Below are 16,099 nucleotides of genomic sequence, written 5' to 3'. Positions count from 1 at the left end.
CGCTAATCTCCGCTTACTTTCTTCCTTTGCTGTCAGTCGCTTGGCTTATCTCGGCTTCCAGTCAAAGGAAATAGTAATTGATATGCTACCTCACACAGGTTGGTACTGGTCTTTATCCTGATTATTGTGCCTGTCATATGTATTGGTAATTTGGTATTGTGCTACTGTTTGCCGATTTCATAAAGGAGTAATTTGGAGCCTGAACTCGCAGGCAAATCATTACATTGGGTGATTTCAGTAGAACTGCACAAAATGATCAGATGGACAGGTACTTATGCTGCTGCTATGTACTCCAAAGTTCACTCAGACAAGCATCGATGTTGACAAGAAGTGCCTATATTTATTCGAGTATCAACCGCCGTCAACCAATTGTCAAACTCCAAGTATTAGGAGAGTGAACGCCAAAAATATTGCTTGGTGCATAGCCTAGAAAAACGCAGTCCAGTCTTTGGTCCAGACTTGTGCCTTTTGGTTATCGGCACATATGGTAGCGAACTATATGGCATGGAGTCTAAAGATTCCAGACAAGTTGGTTGACGCGTATATTCATCTGGCACTTAATCAGTCTGCACGCCAAGGATGCTCCATTTCAGTTGAACTGCACAAAAAAATTGGGTGGTTAATTTTCTCAACCGCCTCCTTTCTCGTCTGCAATGTAGAATTTTGGCGAGATACAGGACCAAGATGAGCCAGTAAACTAGTTGGATGAAAGTAGTGGCCAAGTTGCTCAAACCTCCCTCGGCACGAGGCCACTATTTGAGGATAAACCTACCAGCAAAGTTCAGATTGTGTGTGCTGCCTCTTATGTACTCAAAAGTTTACTCGTACAAGAACTAATTTTAGCAAGAAGTACCTCCGATTGAACACCATTTACCAGTCTGTACCCTAGGTAATTAAAGTTCGTCCATGGATCATATTGGCTGTGATCTCAATCATTTGGATGCATAAACATACTGAACATGTGTATATCTGAATCTTTTTGTGAATTATGTATGAATATTGTCGTGTGATCTATCAATCATTTGGATGCATAGATATGCTGAGCTTGTGTATATATGAATCTTTTGAGTTGTTGATAGTGAATGTTGGCTATGAATATGAACGTGTCCTGTGAACCTGAGTTTGATATGAATGTTTACCTTTTCTGTTGTATTTGTGTGTGAACTTGTTAGTATGCCTACTGTGGGGTATAAAACGCAGGTCTCTTATAAAAGTAATGCTGTGTCCAATTTTTGTTTTCCCTTCTAACCACATTATATATATTTATATTATTACTATTATCGTATATTTTATAGAGACTTATATATACATTATAAAAACATCCCACGTGTTATTAACTTATAAAAGTAAATGTTTAACGGAAGTTGGAAGGAAAATCCTGGTTGTTTTTGTCTCACAGGCAAGGAAAATCCTGGTGATTGCGTACAAAAGCTTGCAAAGATTTTAAGGACCAATTTAATAATAACGCGCTCATTTTTATTTTGAGCAATAACTCGCTAATTTCTTAATTATATATATATAAAATGTGCCTCTCCAGTTTATCCTTTGATATTAATTGCTCCTTCTAACATAACATTATATATATAACGAGCCCACCTATATAATACGTGTATTTCAAGGAAGTGCAAATGGGCTGGGTTTTCTTAGAAAATATAAATGGGCCTGATTGACGCGAAATTACTTGTTCACCTAGCCCAGCAAATGGACTATACATTCTAGAAAACATGGGTTAAATATATGCCACATTTTTGCAGGCTGACATGTGGGCCAATAGGTCGAAGCCTACGCAGGGCGTTGTCAACTTGGTCAACAAATGATTGTGTCATCCACAGCCATTGGATTTATATCCAACGGCCGGCATGCACCTTCAATCTCTCGTCTTCTTCCTCCAGCATCGGCGGGACCGCTTGGTCCGGCCTCCGGCGGCTAGCGGCTCTGCTTAGCACGCATCACTGTGAAGCGCTACCCCACCGCCGGCCAGGCTATCCCTCCACCCCTCGACACCTCCTGTTATTCTCCACAGACTACAGCCCCATGCCGCAACAGAACCAGTTATAACCCTTCTCCTCGTCTCAATCTGCGACTCCACTGCCGCGTTTTCCCATCTCCGAGTCGTTCCCGTCCGGGGCCTCGCCATCGTCCACCGCCTCACTGCGTTCGGTGCGGCGTGGTCAACAAACGAGAGTCATCGGAAGAGGACTGTACGTGGAGAGCCTGACGGCTGGGACCCACGAGGTCCATGGTCGCACGCAAGGAAAGTTCCTCCTTATTATGATGAAAAAAATGTTTCCTCCACCTGACAGCTGGGACCCACCGGCTGTATGTTCGCACGGAAGGAAGTGCCTCCTTGTTTTGTGAAAAAATTATTCATCCCGTTGACAGCTGGGACCCGTCAGATTTGGTGACTGACTTGTGGGCCTACTAAGCGGACGTGTACGCACGGCTTTGTCAACTTAATCAACAAATGATTTTAGCAGCTGGACCATTGGATGTTAATCCAACAGCCGTGCTCCTTCTTCAACCTCTGTTCTTGCTCCTGTCTCCCGTGGGCGGCACCGTGGCTGTGCTGCCGCGCACCCGAACCAGTGAAGTTTCCCACTCCTCTCCATCTGCGACTCCACTGCCCCGTCTTCCCCATCTCCGGGTCGTTCCAGTCTGGGTGTGCTCGGCACGGTGTGGTCAACGTGGTCAACAACCGAGAGTCATCGGAAGATGACTGTACGTCAGAGGCTGACAGTGGGGACACTCCACGCCCATGGACGCATGCATGCAACGGAACGCGGCGAGGTCAACGTGGTCAAGGAACGACTTCCATCGGAAGTATACTGTACGTGGAGAGTCTTAGCTGGGTCCACGGCCGCAGCAAGTAAGTGCCTCCTTATTACGCGGAAAATAATGATTCCTCCAACTGACCACAGGGACCCACTGGACGGGCCACCGTATTTTGCGATAAAAAAACGTTTGCCCCCTGACTACTGGGTCCCACCTGACGGGCCACCGTATTTCATGAAAAAACGTTCCCCCCGCTGTCAGCTCGGACCCACCGGAAGTGCCTCCTTATTACACAAAAAAAATGAATACTCCCCCGGCTAGCTGGGACACACCTTGGTGGGAGGCTCACTTGTGGGCCTACTAAGTTGACGGGGACGAAGGGCTTTGTCAACTTAGTCAATATGAACGATTCTAGCTCCAGTGACCGTACGATGTCCATCCAACGGCCGTAGTGCTTCTTCAACCTCTGGTCTTCTTGCTCCAGCCGCCCAAAGCAGCGCCGGTCGTGCCGCATGCTCCTGCCTCCCGTGGCCGGCTGTGCTGCCGCGGAGGCCTCACCGCCCCCAACTATTCCCACCGCTGGCCAGGCCCTGCGGCGACGGCAGCCTCACACCGCAGCCGAACCAGTGAACCCTCGTACTCCTCTCCGTGCGGGCTTCCACTGCCGCGTCTTCCCCGGCTCCACGTCGTCCCCTTCCTAGGCCTCACCGTCGTCCACCGCCGTGGTGCTCTCCGCGCGGCGTGGTCAACGTGGTCAAGGAACGACTTCCATCGGAAGAGTACTGTACGTGGAGAGGCTGACAGCTGGGTCCTCGGCCACAGCCCAGTTTTTTTGTGATTTGCCAAGTAAGTCGCTTTGTCAGGCCTGTTGGGCTTCAAATCTTTCAAGACGGGGAGAGCTTTCATTCGGTTGGCCGAGAAAATGGCCCATCAGTAATGAGAAATGGGCTGTACATTTTTAAAACACATCAAACCGGCAATTAGTTTCAAATATCTTTTTTTTTCATTTCGAGATTTTAAATTACATTAATTTTTATGCGTGGAGAATTTGTTGGATTTTATATTGATATACATTTATTTTTAAAATCAGTTTGAATGTGAGTCGAAATTTCGGGATTAAAAACAGTTCGGACCGCACCGAAATATGCAAAATTTCGTATAATTTTTTAACCGTGGCCACAATATGGGCTGTAATGCTAACAAAAAGAATATGGGCTCCAAAAAACCTTAATAATTAGCAAATGGGCTGTAAATTATTAGAAATAATGGCAGATGGGCTGTATGCTATTTTCTACAGATTTGAGGCTTTCCTAAAAAAAGGTTGACGCACAAGCTGTGACTGTTGGATGGCCATCCAACGGCCGTCGTGCTTCTTCAATATCTGCTCTTCCTGCTCCAGCCGCTCAAACAAGCGCCGGCGGGAGTGCCTGCTCCCTCCTCCCCGCGGCCGGCTCTGCTGCCGCACAGGCCTCACTGCCCCACCGTACTCCCATTGCAGGCCTAGCCATCCCTCTACTCACCCACACATGCTGTTATTCTCCGGCGACGGCAGACGAACCAGTAAACCCTCATACAGTCGTACTCCCCTCCGCGTGGGAAACAACTGCCGAGTCTTCCCTGCTTCCGTGTCGTTCCCTTCCTAGGCCTCGCCGTCGTCCACCGCCCTGGTGCTCTCGGCGCGGCCTGGTCAACATGGTCAACGACCGACATGCATCTGAAGTGGACTGTACGTGGAGAGGCCGACAGCTGGTTCCACGGCCGCACGCAAGGAAATGCCTCCTTATTACGCTCAAAATAATGATTCCTCCACCTGACATCAGGCACCCACCGAAAGGGCCTCTGTATTTCGCGAAAAAAACGTTACCGCCGCTGACAGCTCGGACCCACCTGCTATATCTTCGCACGCAAGGAAGTGCCTCCTTATTACGCACAAAAAAATGAATACCCCCCTGCTAGCTGGGACCCACCATGGTGGGAGGCTGACTTGTGGGCCTACTAAGTTGACTGGGACGGGGGCCTTTGTCAACTTTAGTCAATATGAACGATTCTAGCTCCAGTGACCGTACGATGTCCACCCAACGGCCGTAGTGCTTCTTCAACCTCTGGTCTTCTTGCTCCAGCCGCCCAAAGCAGCGCCGGTCGTGCCGCATGCTCCTGCCTCCCGTGGCCGGCTGTGCTGCCGCAGAGGCCTCACCGCCCCCTACTATTCCCACCGCTGGCCAGGCCCTGCGGCGACGGCAGCCTCACACCGCAGCCGAACCAATGAACCCTCGTACTCCTCTCCGCGCGGGCTTCCACTACCGCGTCTTCCCCGGCTCCCCGTCGTCCCCTTCCTAGGCCTCGCCGTTGTCCACCGCCCTGGTGCTCTCGGCGCGGCATGGTCAACGTGGTCAAGGCACGACTTCCATCGGACGTGGACTCTGCGTGGAGAGGCTGACAGCTGGGTCCACGGCCGCAGCAAGGAAGTGCCTCCTTATTACGCGGAAAATAATGATTCCTCCACCTGACAGCTAGGACCCACCGGACGGGCCACTGTATTTCGCGAAAAAATGTTTCCCCCTGACTGCTGGGACCCACCAGCTACATCTTCGAATGCAAGGAAGTGCTTCCGGGCAAAAAAAACGATTCACCCCCCTGACTGCTGGGACCCACCAGCTACATCTTCGCAGGCAAGGAAGTGCCTGATAGTCGGGACCCACCTGGTCGAAGCGTACGTAGCATTGTCATTCTGGTCGCGAACGTGTACGTACATACTGGTCGATGTAGAGGCGTGCACGTGTCGTAGTAGAGGCGCGCACATAGCATGTACACGTACGTACAGCGGCCAGTGTGCAAGAAAGAAAATACGGCCACGTACGTACATACGGGCAAGGTCTCGAATGCCTATTCACGCATACGTACGGCCAGGGCTCGTGTACATGGCTGGGTCGGAACGGAGAAACAACGTCGTCGTCGTGTTCATGGGGAGCCAACCGGCTGGGTCGGAACGACATGTGTCGTCATGTTCATCGGGAGGGCTTGGACGGAAAAGCCGATGGAAACGAGGCCTGGCGTACCGCAGAACGGAGGAAATGGCCTTGTGTTCAACTGGCCACGTTTGAAACGGGATCCTGTTCATCGGGAGGGGTCTGGCGTACCGCAAAACGGAGGAAACGGACCTCCTACGGTCGAAACGGGGGTCCTGTTGATCGGGAGGTGTGTGGCGTACCGCAAGACGGAGGAAACGGACTTGTGTTGGAGCGCTACGGTCGAAACGGGGGTCCTGTTCATCGGGAGGGGTGTGGCGTACCGCAAAACGGGACTCCACAGGGCACTGTTCATCTCCACCGTCGACCCGTCCCGCCTCCACGGGCTACTGTTCATCCACCGTCGACCTCCTCCAGCCTCCACCTGCGACTGTTCATCCACGGGCTCCTGTTCATCCAGCCTCCACCACGTGCTACTCCACGGGCTACTATTCATCCGACCCTCCACCGTCTACTGTTCATTCTGCCCTCCACGGGGTGGTCCTGTTCATCCTGCCCTCCACGGGGTCCAGTTCATCTAGCCCCAACCGGCTCGATCGATCGGGGTCCTGTTCATCCAGAGGCAACACCACGGGGTCCTGTTCATCCACCCCCACCGGGAACTGTTCATCCAAACCCCCCTAGCAACGCTCACTGTTCATCCAGAGGCAGCATCGATCGGCTTCAGTTAGCAGCAGTAGCGAAGGAATCGCTCGATTGGGTTCAGTTAATAGCCATCGATCGATCGCTCGGGTTTAGTAACGCGTAGCCTGCAGTGCAATCACTTGGGTTCATTTAGAGCCCAATGCCTCGCTCGGGTTCAGTTAGAGCCAACGCCTCGCACACACGCGCGTACGTGTACAAGAGAAACGCGCATCGCTCGGCCCCCGACCTCCCACCGTAACCGGGAACTCCCCGAAATTTTCCTCGCCCTCGCTTCTACCACGGTTTTTTCCGTCATGGACGGCCCAAAGAATGTCATGCAGCTGCGCCTCCGGCCCGCCCAGGACGAAAAGCCCATTTTCTGTCATGATTTTTTGTCATAGAAGTAGGAGCCCACCACATCTATGATGATACAGGGTTTTGTCACAATTATCGTCATAGAAGTGTCATATGTATGACAGAAAAAAATTCGTTCGGCCCAAAATGTCACGGATGTGTCTTTTTTTTGTAGTGCATACTGCGGGATCCGTTGTTCCATCGTATGATTCTATGTTGATGGGTTTGAACCCGTTTGGAAATTCGTGCTCTATTACCTCGTCCGTGAAGCAAAGCGGGCGCGCGGCTCGTCTATGTTGGGCCACACTGTGAAGCACCTCCGTTGGATGCCGTTGGCGGCTTCGGGCGTGGTTGGCTTGGTTATGTCCGGCTGATTGACCATCATCACCGGTCGGGGCATATCCCCGTGGTCTGTACGTCGATCTTGTCTGTCCTGCTCCGCCCACTAAACTTTGGTGGATGTCGCCATTGTTCTCCCAAACCGTCTTGTTCTTGTTCTTACAGCCGGATTGGTTGGTATGGTATTCTGCTTGGGCTGCTGCTTTATCCGAACCGAACTATGGTCGACCTGCCGCATTATTTGATGGTGGAACAGGCTCCAGCGCCTTGCCATCATGTGGAGGGAGCCACCTGCACTTGGGGTGGCTTTTGTCCGGGCCGCTAGGGCCGTATTCTATGGCGGCTAGGACCTCGGTCCACTTATCATTGAGCAGATCTTGGCTTGCTTGAAGCTGCAACTGCTTTTTCTTAGATTCCTTGTTGTGGCTATTAGCCGGCGTTTAAAGCGCTCCTGCTTGAGAGGTTCCTCCGGCACGATGAATTCTTCGTTGTCGAGGCTCTCCTCTTCCTCGGAGAGGGGAAGATAATTACTGTCCTCCGAGTCTCCGTACATGACCTGTTCATCGGGGCTATATTGACCGCTTTCCTGGTCCTCCTGTTCAGATCCTGCCTCAACAGGGTCTTCGTTGTCCGGAGTAGTATCGCCTCCGTTGCTAGTATTGTTTTCTCTTGGGCGACGTGATTTAGAGCGGCGCCAGGGGCGCCGGTGTTCGGATTGTGTACCAGGGGGTTTATCCTCAATTGGATCCTCCTTGTCATTGTCGATACCATCGTTGGGCGTGTCTACCATACACACGTCATACCAGGAAGTGGTCGTCCTGCGCCTAGCGGATAGTAAGCTCTGGCCTTGCCCCTCATCGTCGTCCATACCGTCGATGTATTCGGCGCAAAGGTCAAGAATGTTGGTTGGGTCTTCGACAGTGGCTATGAAGTGGGTGGCGGGTGGGAAGCAAAATTCTCCGTCATCCGCCGCAAGGTCGAACCGGACATAGTTCGGCGACGGGCCATCTGCCAGGTATAGGTTTTTTAGTGAGCTTAGTAGATCGCCCATGGGCGAGTGCTGGAAGACATCTGCGGCGCTGAACTTGAAGATCGATAAACGATCGAGTTCGGTATCCGCGGGCTCGTAGAGTTCGGAACTAGATATTGGAGACGAGCCTGGGGTTGCGTTGATGCAAGCATTGCAGGATGTCGAGTCCGTGTGCGGCTCCAACGCCGCAGACCTTATGGCCTCGAAGGGCGCGATCTGCTTCGGTTCTAAGGCCGTTGCAGCAACAGGATCCATCACCTGGATGTGGTCCGATGACAGATTTAAGTCATGTTCATCGGAGAGAGGGGGAGTGATCACCGTGGTCTCAAATCCATCGAAGATCAAGTCTCCACGGATATCCGCGACGTAATTTAAGCTTCCGAATCTGACCTGATGGCTAGGGGCGTAGCTATCTACCTGCTCCAGGCGGCCAAGCGAGTTGGACCGCGGTACGAAGCCGCCAAACACAAAGATTTGTCCGGGTAGAAAGGTCTCTCCCTGGACCACGTCATGACTGACGATCGAAGGAGCCATCGGACCTTTCGTCGACGGCACAGTGGAACTCTCAATGAAAGCACCAATGTCGGTGTCAAAACCGGCGGATCTCGGGTAGGGGGTCCCGAACTGTGCGTCCAAGATCGATGGTAACAGGAGACGGGGGACACAATGTTTACCCAGGTTCAGGCCCTCTCTATGGAGGTAATACCCTACTTCCTACTTGATTGATCTTGATGTATATGAGTGTTACAAGAGTTGATCTACCACGAGATCGTAATGGCTAAACCCTAGAAGTCTAGCCTATGAGTATATGATAATGAATCTGTCCTATCCGGACTATGCTCTCCGGTTTATATAAACACCGGAGAGATCTAGGGTTACATGAGGTCGGTTAGATAGGAGGAAATCTTCATAATAGGTCGCCTGGCTTGCCTTCCACGCCAAGTAGAGTCCAATCCGGACATGGGTATTGTCTTCGGCCTTCGTATCTTCACAGCCCATCAGTTCGGCCCATGGATAACAGGCCGGACGCCCGAGGACCCCTTAGTCCAGGACTCCCTCACTCTCCACGAATGGAGGATGGGTGGAGGGGTATACATAGCCTCCACACAAAATCTAACCATTACACACAATTTACCAAACTCAGTGGGACCAAATAGTGAAACTCGGTCAGCAACTTTGACCAATGCATGGCGCAGTTCTACGGCTCGGGTGGCGGTGGCTTCAAGTCCTCCGCTAATGTTGCATCTCAGGGTCGTGGCGGCGGCTCTCGCTCCCGTGGTCCTTCCCATGGCAGGGGGAGGTTAGGTGGCAATGGGAACAACGGTAGTGGCGGGCGTTCTGGCAACAAGGGTTGCCGTGGCGGTGGCTCTGGCAGGACTCGCCCGGACACCCCACGCTGTCAGATCTATGGCAAGTCGGGCCACATTGCCAAAGATTGCTCGTACTGCTATGATGAAGACGAGGATGACTCCCAAGATGATGAAAAGGTCGCTACGGCGGCCAACGGCTCCTACGACATCGACACCAATTGGTATGTTGATAGTGGTGCCACCAACCACATCACCAACGAACTAGAGAAGGTGACCATGAAGGAAAGGTGCTGAAAGGATCGAGAAGAGGTGTCTAGAGGGGGGTGATTAGACCCTCAACAAAGAAAAGTAGCAGTTTTTAAATTCTTCAAGTTAAGGTGGAGTTTTAGCACAAGTTTAAACATTTACAATACATTTCAAGCAAGCATGGCAATAGTGTATGAGCAGCGGAAAGTAAAGCATGCAACTTGCAAGAAAGTAAAGGGATGGGATTGGAGTGTGCAAACGCAATTGGAGACACGGAGATTTCTGGCATGGTTCCGATAGGTGGTGCTATCGTACATCCACGTTGGTGGAGACTTCAACCCATGAAGGGTAACGGCTGCATGAATCCACGGAGGTCTCCACTGAAGCAACAAACTTTGTGGAGGAGCAACTCCACCTTGCTGCTACAATGTGTACAGCACAAGTGTTGAAGGAACAACTTCAACGTGCTGCGCTAGAAATCGCTCTAGAGGCGAATGTAGGTTGATAGGGCAGCAAGAGTTCAATCCAGAACTCCTAGGGCACAAGATCTACTCCAAGATCTTAGATAAGAACAACAAGTTCTATTATAGGTAGGGGTACATAGTCTGCCTCCAAAGTAGAGGCAAGGACCTCTATTTATAGGGCTTTGGGAAGCCTTCACATACTTCTACTTATAGCTGGAATACTCTAGAAAACATTATGTAAGTTTCACCATTCTACCCATAGCTACTCACAACTAGAAGACTCTAGAAAACAGTAGGTAGGATAGAAAAGAAAAGGAAAGAAATACTACACTAGAGTGGAAGCATCTAGAAGTAGCCAAACAGATCTGGCATGTGTTTTCTTTAATCTCATCTAGTGCTCCTCATCATTCTCCCCAGGTTGTTTGGAACTCGCCCTCGAGTTATCTTCATAGAGCGCTTCTTCTGGATGGTAGAGAGTCAAGTCCGCAACATTGAAAGTGTTGGAGATACCCATGTCACTTGGAAGATCTATCACATAAGCATTATCATTTATCTTCCTCATGATAGAGAAGGGTCCATACCTTCGTTGCTTAAGTTTCCCTTTAACACCTAAAGGCAGCCTCTCTTTTTGGAGGTAGACCATCACCTTATCACCGACTTGGAATGATTTTGGCCTCTTTTTGCAATCAGCAAGTTGTTTATATTTCTGATTTTGTGCTTCCAAAGCGCCACGAATCTCTTCAAATAACTCGGTGTAATTATCAGCAAAGGACAATACTGATTTTGGGTTTCCCCTTGATGGCAGCTTCACCAGGTCCACCACATGTGTTGGAACTTTAGTGTAGACAATGGAAAAAGGGCTCCTTCCTGTGGATCTATGCTTGGAGTTATTGTAGGAGAACTCTGCAAGAGATAAAGCCAAATCCCATTGCCCCTTTCTTTCTCCACAAATGCAACGGATCAGATTACCCAAAAACTTGTTCACCACTTCCGTTTGTCCATCTGTTTGTGGATGAGCAGTGCTAGAAAATTTCAATTCAGTGTTGAATTGCTTCCACAAAGTGAGCCAAAATGCAGCAAGAAACTTGCTATCACCGTCTGAGACAATGGACCTTGGAACTCCATGAAGTCTGACCACTTCTCGAAAGAATAGGTTTGCCACATGATGAGCATCTGTTGTCTTGCGGCATGGGATGAAATGAGCCATCTAAGAGAATCTATCCACGACCACAAATACAGCATCACTTCCTTGTCTTGTTCTTGGCAAGCCCAAGACGAAGTCCATAGAAATGTCCTCCCATGGAGCAACAGGAACAGGCAAAGGCATGTATAACCATGTGTTCTGGACTTGGCCTTTACAGGTCTGACATACGGGGCACCGTTGAACGAACTTTCCAGCATCTCTCTTTAGTTGTGGCCAAAAGTAGCGAGCTTCCAGGTTAGCGATAGTCTTGTCCCGTCCAACATGGCCACTAAGATCACTTGAATGGAGCTCTCTAACCAGCTTGTCACGTAGAGAACTTCTTGGAATGCACAAACGATCATTTTTGAAGAGATATACATCTTGCATCAAAGAGTCATCACCTAATGGTTGGCCCCTTGCGTGCTTTACCCAAACATGGCCAAAGTCTTCGTCACCCTCATACAACTCCTTTATTTGACCCATGCCCAGAAATTCAGCTTCAAAAGAAGTCAAGAGGCATGCACGATGACTCAAAGCATCGGCCACTCTATTAGTTATTCCAGATTTATGCACGATGAGATAGTTAAACCTCTCAAGATATGCTGCCCATCTTGCTAGCATGCGGTCAACATGCTTTTGATTTCTAAAATGCTTCAAGGATTGATGGTCGCTATAAACAATGAACTCTTTAGGCAGCAAATAGACTTCCCAAGTTTTCAACGCTCTGAAAACGGCGTATAATTCTTGCTGATAGGTACTCCATTTCTGTCTAGCTTCACTTAACTTCTCACTAAAGAAAGCAATGGGCTTCCTTTCTTGAGATAGGACAGCTCCAATGCCTACTCCACTTGCATCACACTCCAACTCAAAAGTCTTGTTGAAATCAGGTAGTACCAAGACAGGAGCTTGTGATAGCTTTTGTTTAATCTCATTAAAGCTAGCTTCAGCTGCTTCTGCCCATTGGAACTTTCCTTTCTTCAAACAGTCGGTAATTGGTGCCATGATAATGCTGAAATTCTTAACAAATCGCCTATAGAAAGTTGCAAGGCCATGAAAGCTTCTTACCTCAGAAATGGTCTTAGGAGTTGGCCATTCTCGGATTGCTTCAACCTTAGAATCATCAACACGAATGCTGTCACATGTTATGACGAATCCTAGGAAAAGAAGTTGTGTTTGCAGGAAAACACATTTCTTCAAGTTGACGTAGAGCTCATTTTCCCTTAGTACTTCTAGCACCTTCCGAACGTGATCAAAGTGTTCATCCTCATCCTTGCTAGAGATCAAGATGTCATCGAAATAGACCACAACAAAGTGGGATAAGAAGGGTCTAAGGACTTGATTCATTAAGTGCATAAAGGTACTTGGTGCATTTGAGAGTCCAAATGGCATGACTAGCCATTCAAACAACCCTTCCTTTGTCTTGAAGGCGGTCTTCCATTCATCCCCGGGTCTTATACGGATTTGATGATATCCACTTCTTAAATCTAGCTTTGTGAACACCCTTGCTCCACTAAGTTGATCCAACATATCATCCAGACGGGGAATAGGGAATCTATACCTTACGGTGATCTTGTTAACGGCTCTACTGTCCGTACACATGCGCCAAGATCCATCTTTCTTTGGCGCGAGTAGGGCTGGTACAACACATGGGCTAATACTTTCTCGAATGTGCCCCTTTTGCAACAATTCCTCCACTTTCTCCTTCAATATACCATGCTCCTTTGGGCTCATTCGATAGTGTGGAAGATTAGGAAGACTTGCTCTCGGAATTAAGTCAATTCTATGTTGAATTCCTCTCATCGGTGGCAAGCCATGTGGCTCCCCAAGTATGTTCTGAAATTCTGCCAATAAACCACGTACCTTTGCTGGAATTTCAACAGTCAGGTGCTCTTCTCCCTTTACAACAAGTGTAGCACACAAATCTGCCTCCTTCAAGTCTTCCATAAACTCATGAGAGGTATGGGAGATAGTTAACATAGTTTTCCCCTCCTCCTTAGAGGTATTACCTTCGGGTTTGTTTGGTAAGATAATGATCCTTCTCTTGTTCCAAATGAAAGAGTAAGAATTTTCCTTGCCCTTGTGTGTAGTATCCACATCAAATTGCCAAGGCCTCCCAAGAAGAACATGGCTGGCATCCATGTCAACCACATCACACAACACATTTGAGCGATAATGCTTACCCAAAGAAAGTGGTAGGTTGCATTGTTTGGTGATCCTCATATTCACTCCTTTTTTGATCCATCCAATAATGTAGGGATTTGGATGATCATGGGTTTCAAGCTTTAAATGGTCCACCAACTTCTGGGAGATAAGATTCTCGCAGCTGCAACTATCAATCACTAGTTTGCATACCTTGCCATTCACCGTGCATTTGCTCTCAAATATTTTCTTCTGTTGTGTGTCATCGAGTTGTGGTGTGGAACATAGGACACGCTGGATCACACATACCACCTCTTCACCTTCTTCTTGACAAACCTCTTGTCCGTCTACATCTTCAGATTCGTATTCTTCCTCATCGCTTTCACCATCATGGATAGTCGTGTTAACAAATTTCCTTAGTGGGCAGCCGCTGGATATGTGTCCCTCTTTACCACATTTATAGCACTTTGGGCCTTCATTTGCCTTACCCTTGCCTCTAGTTTGCTTTGGGATGGGCTGTTTTGTCTTTGGTGGAGTGGTCTTTTCTTCCACTCTATTAGGTTGGCTCCTAGATGAGCCTTCGGTATGAGGATATGGAGGATATGGAGCCTTAGTTGTCTTTCTCATCCTCACAAACCTCTCAGCCTTTAAGGCTAGAGCTTGTGCTTGATCAATGGACCAGATTTGTTGCATCATCAATCGATCTTGAATAGCATCATTGAGACCATTGATGTACCTTGCAAATTGTTGCTCTTCAGTTTCAGCAAGGTTGCACCTCACTTGTAGCCTTAGAAACTCCTCTGTGTAATCTGAAACAGTCCTATTTCCTTGAGCACAATTTTGAAATTCGATAAATAGGATCTGGTCATAATCAGCGGGCAAAAATCTCCCTTTCAAGAGGCCTTTCATTTGTCGCCAAGTTCTAACACGAGGTTCTCCTCTCAGCCTGCGCTCCTCTTGAACGCGATGCCACCATGCACCGGCTCCTCCTTTCAGTTTGTATGCGACCAAAGGAACTCTACGATCTTCCGGAACCTCCATGACCTCAAAGAAAGTCTCCACTTCATATAACCAATCCAGGCACCCTTCAATGTCAACATTTCCATTAAAAGTTGGGATCTCAGCTTTCACCTTGTATGTATCTCTTGCATATGTAGGGTTGGGTACTCTCCGATATGTGTAGAGATCTGCTTCTTCAAGGGCATCCTCATATTCTTCACCTTCAGAAGCTTCAACATAAATTGGCCTTCTTGAAGCACATTGAACAACATGTTGTCGTGGCGGTCTTGCTCCAAGATTACCTTTCCTTCTTCCTTGATGAACATCTTCCTCTTCTTTAGATGAATCTCCTTCATTGGTAGCAGGGGGGACACCCTTTCTTATCATCTCAACCAGCTGGTCAAATCTCCTATTAAGATCTTCACGCAGCTCTTTGATTTGTTGTTCAGCAGCATCCATCCTCTTGTCTAATTGCTCCATTGCTTGCTGCAACTTACTCTCGAAGAGGATAGCAAGAACTAGTATGGGTCAACGAGGTTCTGATACCACCTGAAGCAGCACAAAGTTTGTGGAGGAGCAGCTCCACCTTGCTGCTACAATGTGTACAACACAAGTGTTGAAGGAACAGCTTCAACATGATGCGCTAGATATCGCTCTAGAGGCGAATGTAGGCTGATAGGGCAGAAAGAGTTCAATCCAGAACTCCTAGGGCACAAGATCTACTCCAAGATCTTAGATAAGAACAACAAGTTCTATTATAGGTAGGGGTACATAGTCTGCCTCCAAAGTAGAGGCGAGGACCTCTATTTATAGGGCTTTGGGAAGCCTTCACATACTTCTACTTATAGCTGGAATACTCTAGAAAACATTATGTAAGTTTCACCATTCTACTCATAGCTACTCACAACTAGAAGACTCTAGAAAACAGTAGGTAGGATAGAAAAGAAAAGGAAAGAAATACTACACTAGAGTGGAAGCATCTAGAAGCAGCCAAACAGATCTGGCATGTGTTTTCTTTCTTCTCATCTAGTGTTCCTCATCATCCACACACGAAGGGTCCATGAAGAAGCAACCTTGTCTATCCCACCATGGCCGTCGCCCACGAAGGACTTGCCTCACTAGGGTAGATCTTCATGAAGTAGGTGATCTCCTTGCCCTTACAAACTCCTTGGTTCAACTCCACAATCTTGACGGAGGCTCCCAAGTGACACCTAACCAATCTAGGAGACACCACTCTCCAAAAGGTAATAGATGGTGTGTTGATGGTTAACTCCTTGCTCTTGTGCTTCAAATGATAGTCTCCCCAACACTCAACTCTCTCTCACAGATTTGGATATGGTGGAAACATGATTTGAGAGGAAAGCAACTTGGGGAAGGCTAGAGATCAAGATTCTTGTGGTTGGATTGGAATATCTTGGTCTCAACACATGAGTAGGTAGTTCTCTCTCAAAAAATGAATGCTAGAAGTGTAGGCACGTTCTGATGGCCCTCTCCATGAACGGAGGATGGGTGGAGGGGTCTATATAGCCTCCACACAAAATCTAACTGTTACACACAATTTACCAAACTCGGTGGGACCGAATAGTGAAACTAGGTCACACCGATTCAGTTCA

The sequence above is a fragment of the Aegilops tauschii genome, chromosome 3 (genome assembly GCF_002575655.3).
Source record: "Aegilops tauschii subsp. strangulata cultivar AL8/78 chromosome 3, Aet v6.0, whole genome shotgun sequence".
NCBI lineage: Eukaryota > Viridiplantae > Streptophyta > Magnoliopsida > Poales > Poaceae > Aegilops > Aegilops tauschii.
Note: the sequence above shows the minus strand (reverse complement) of the source record.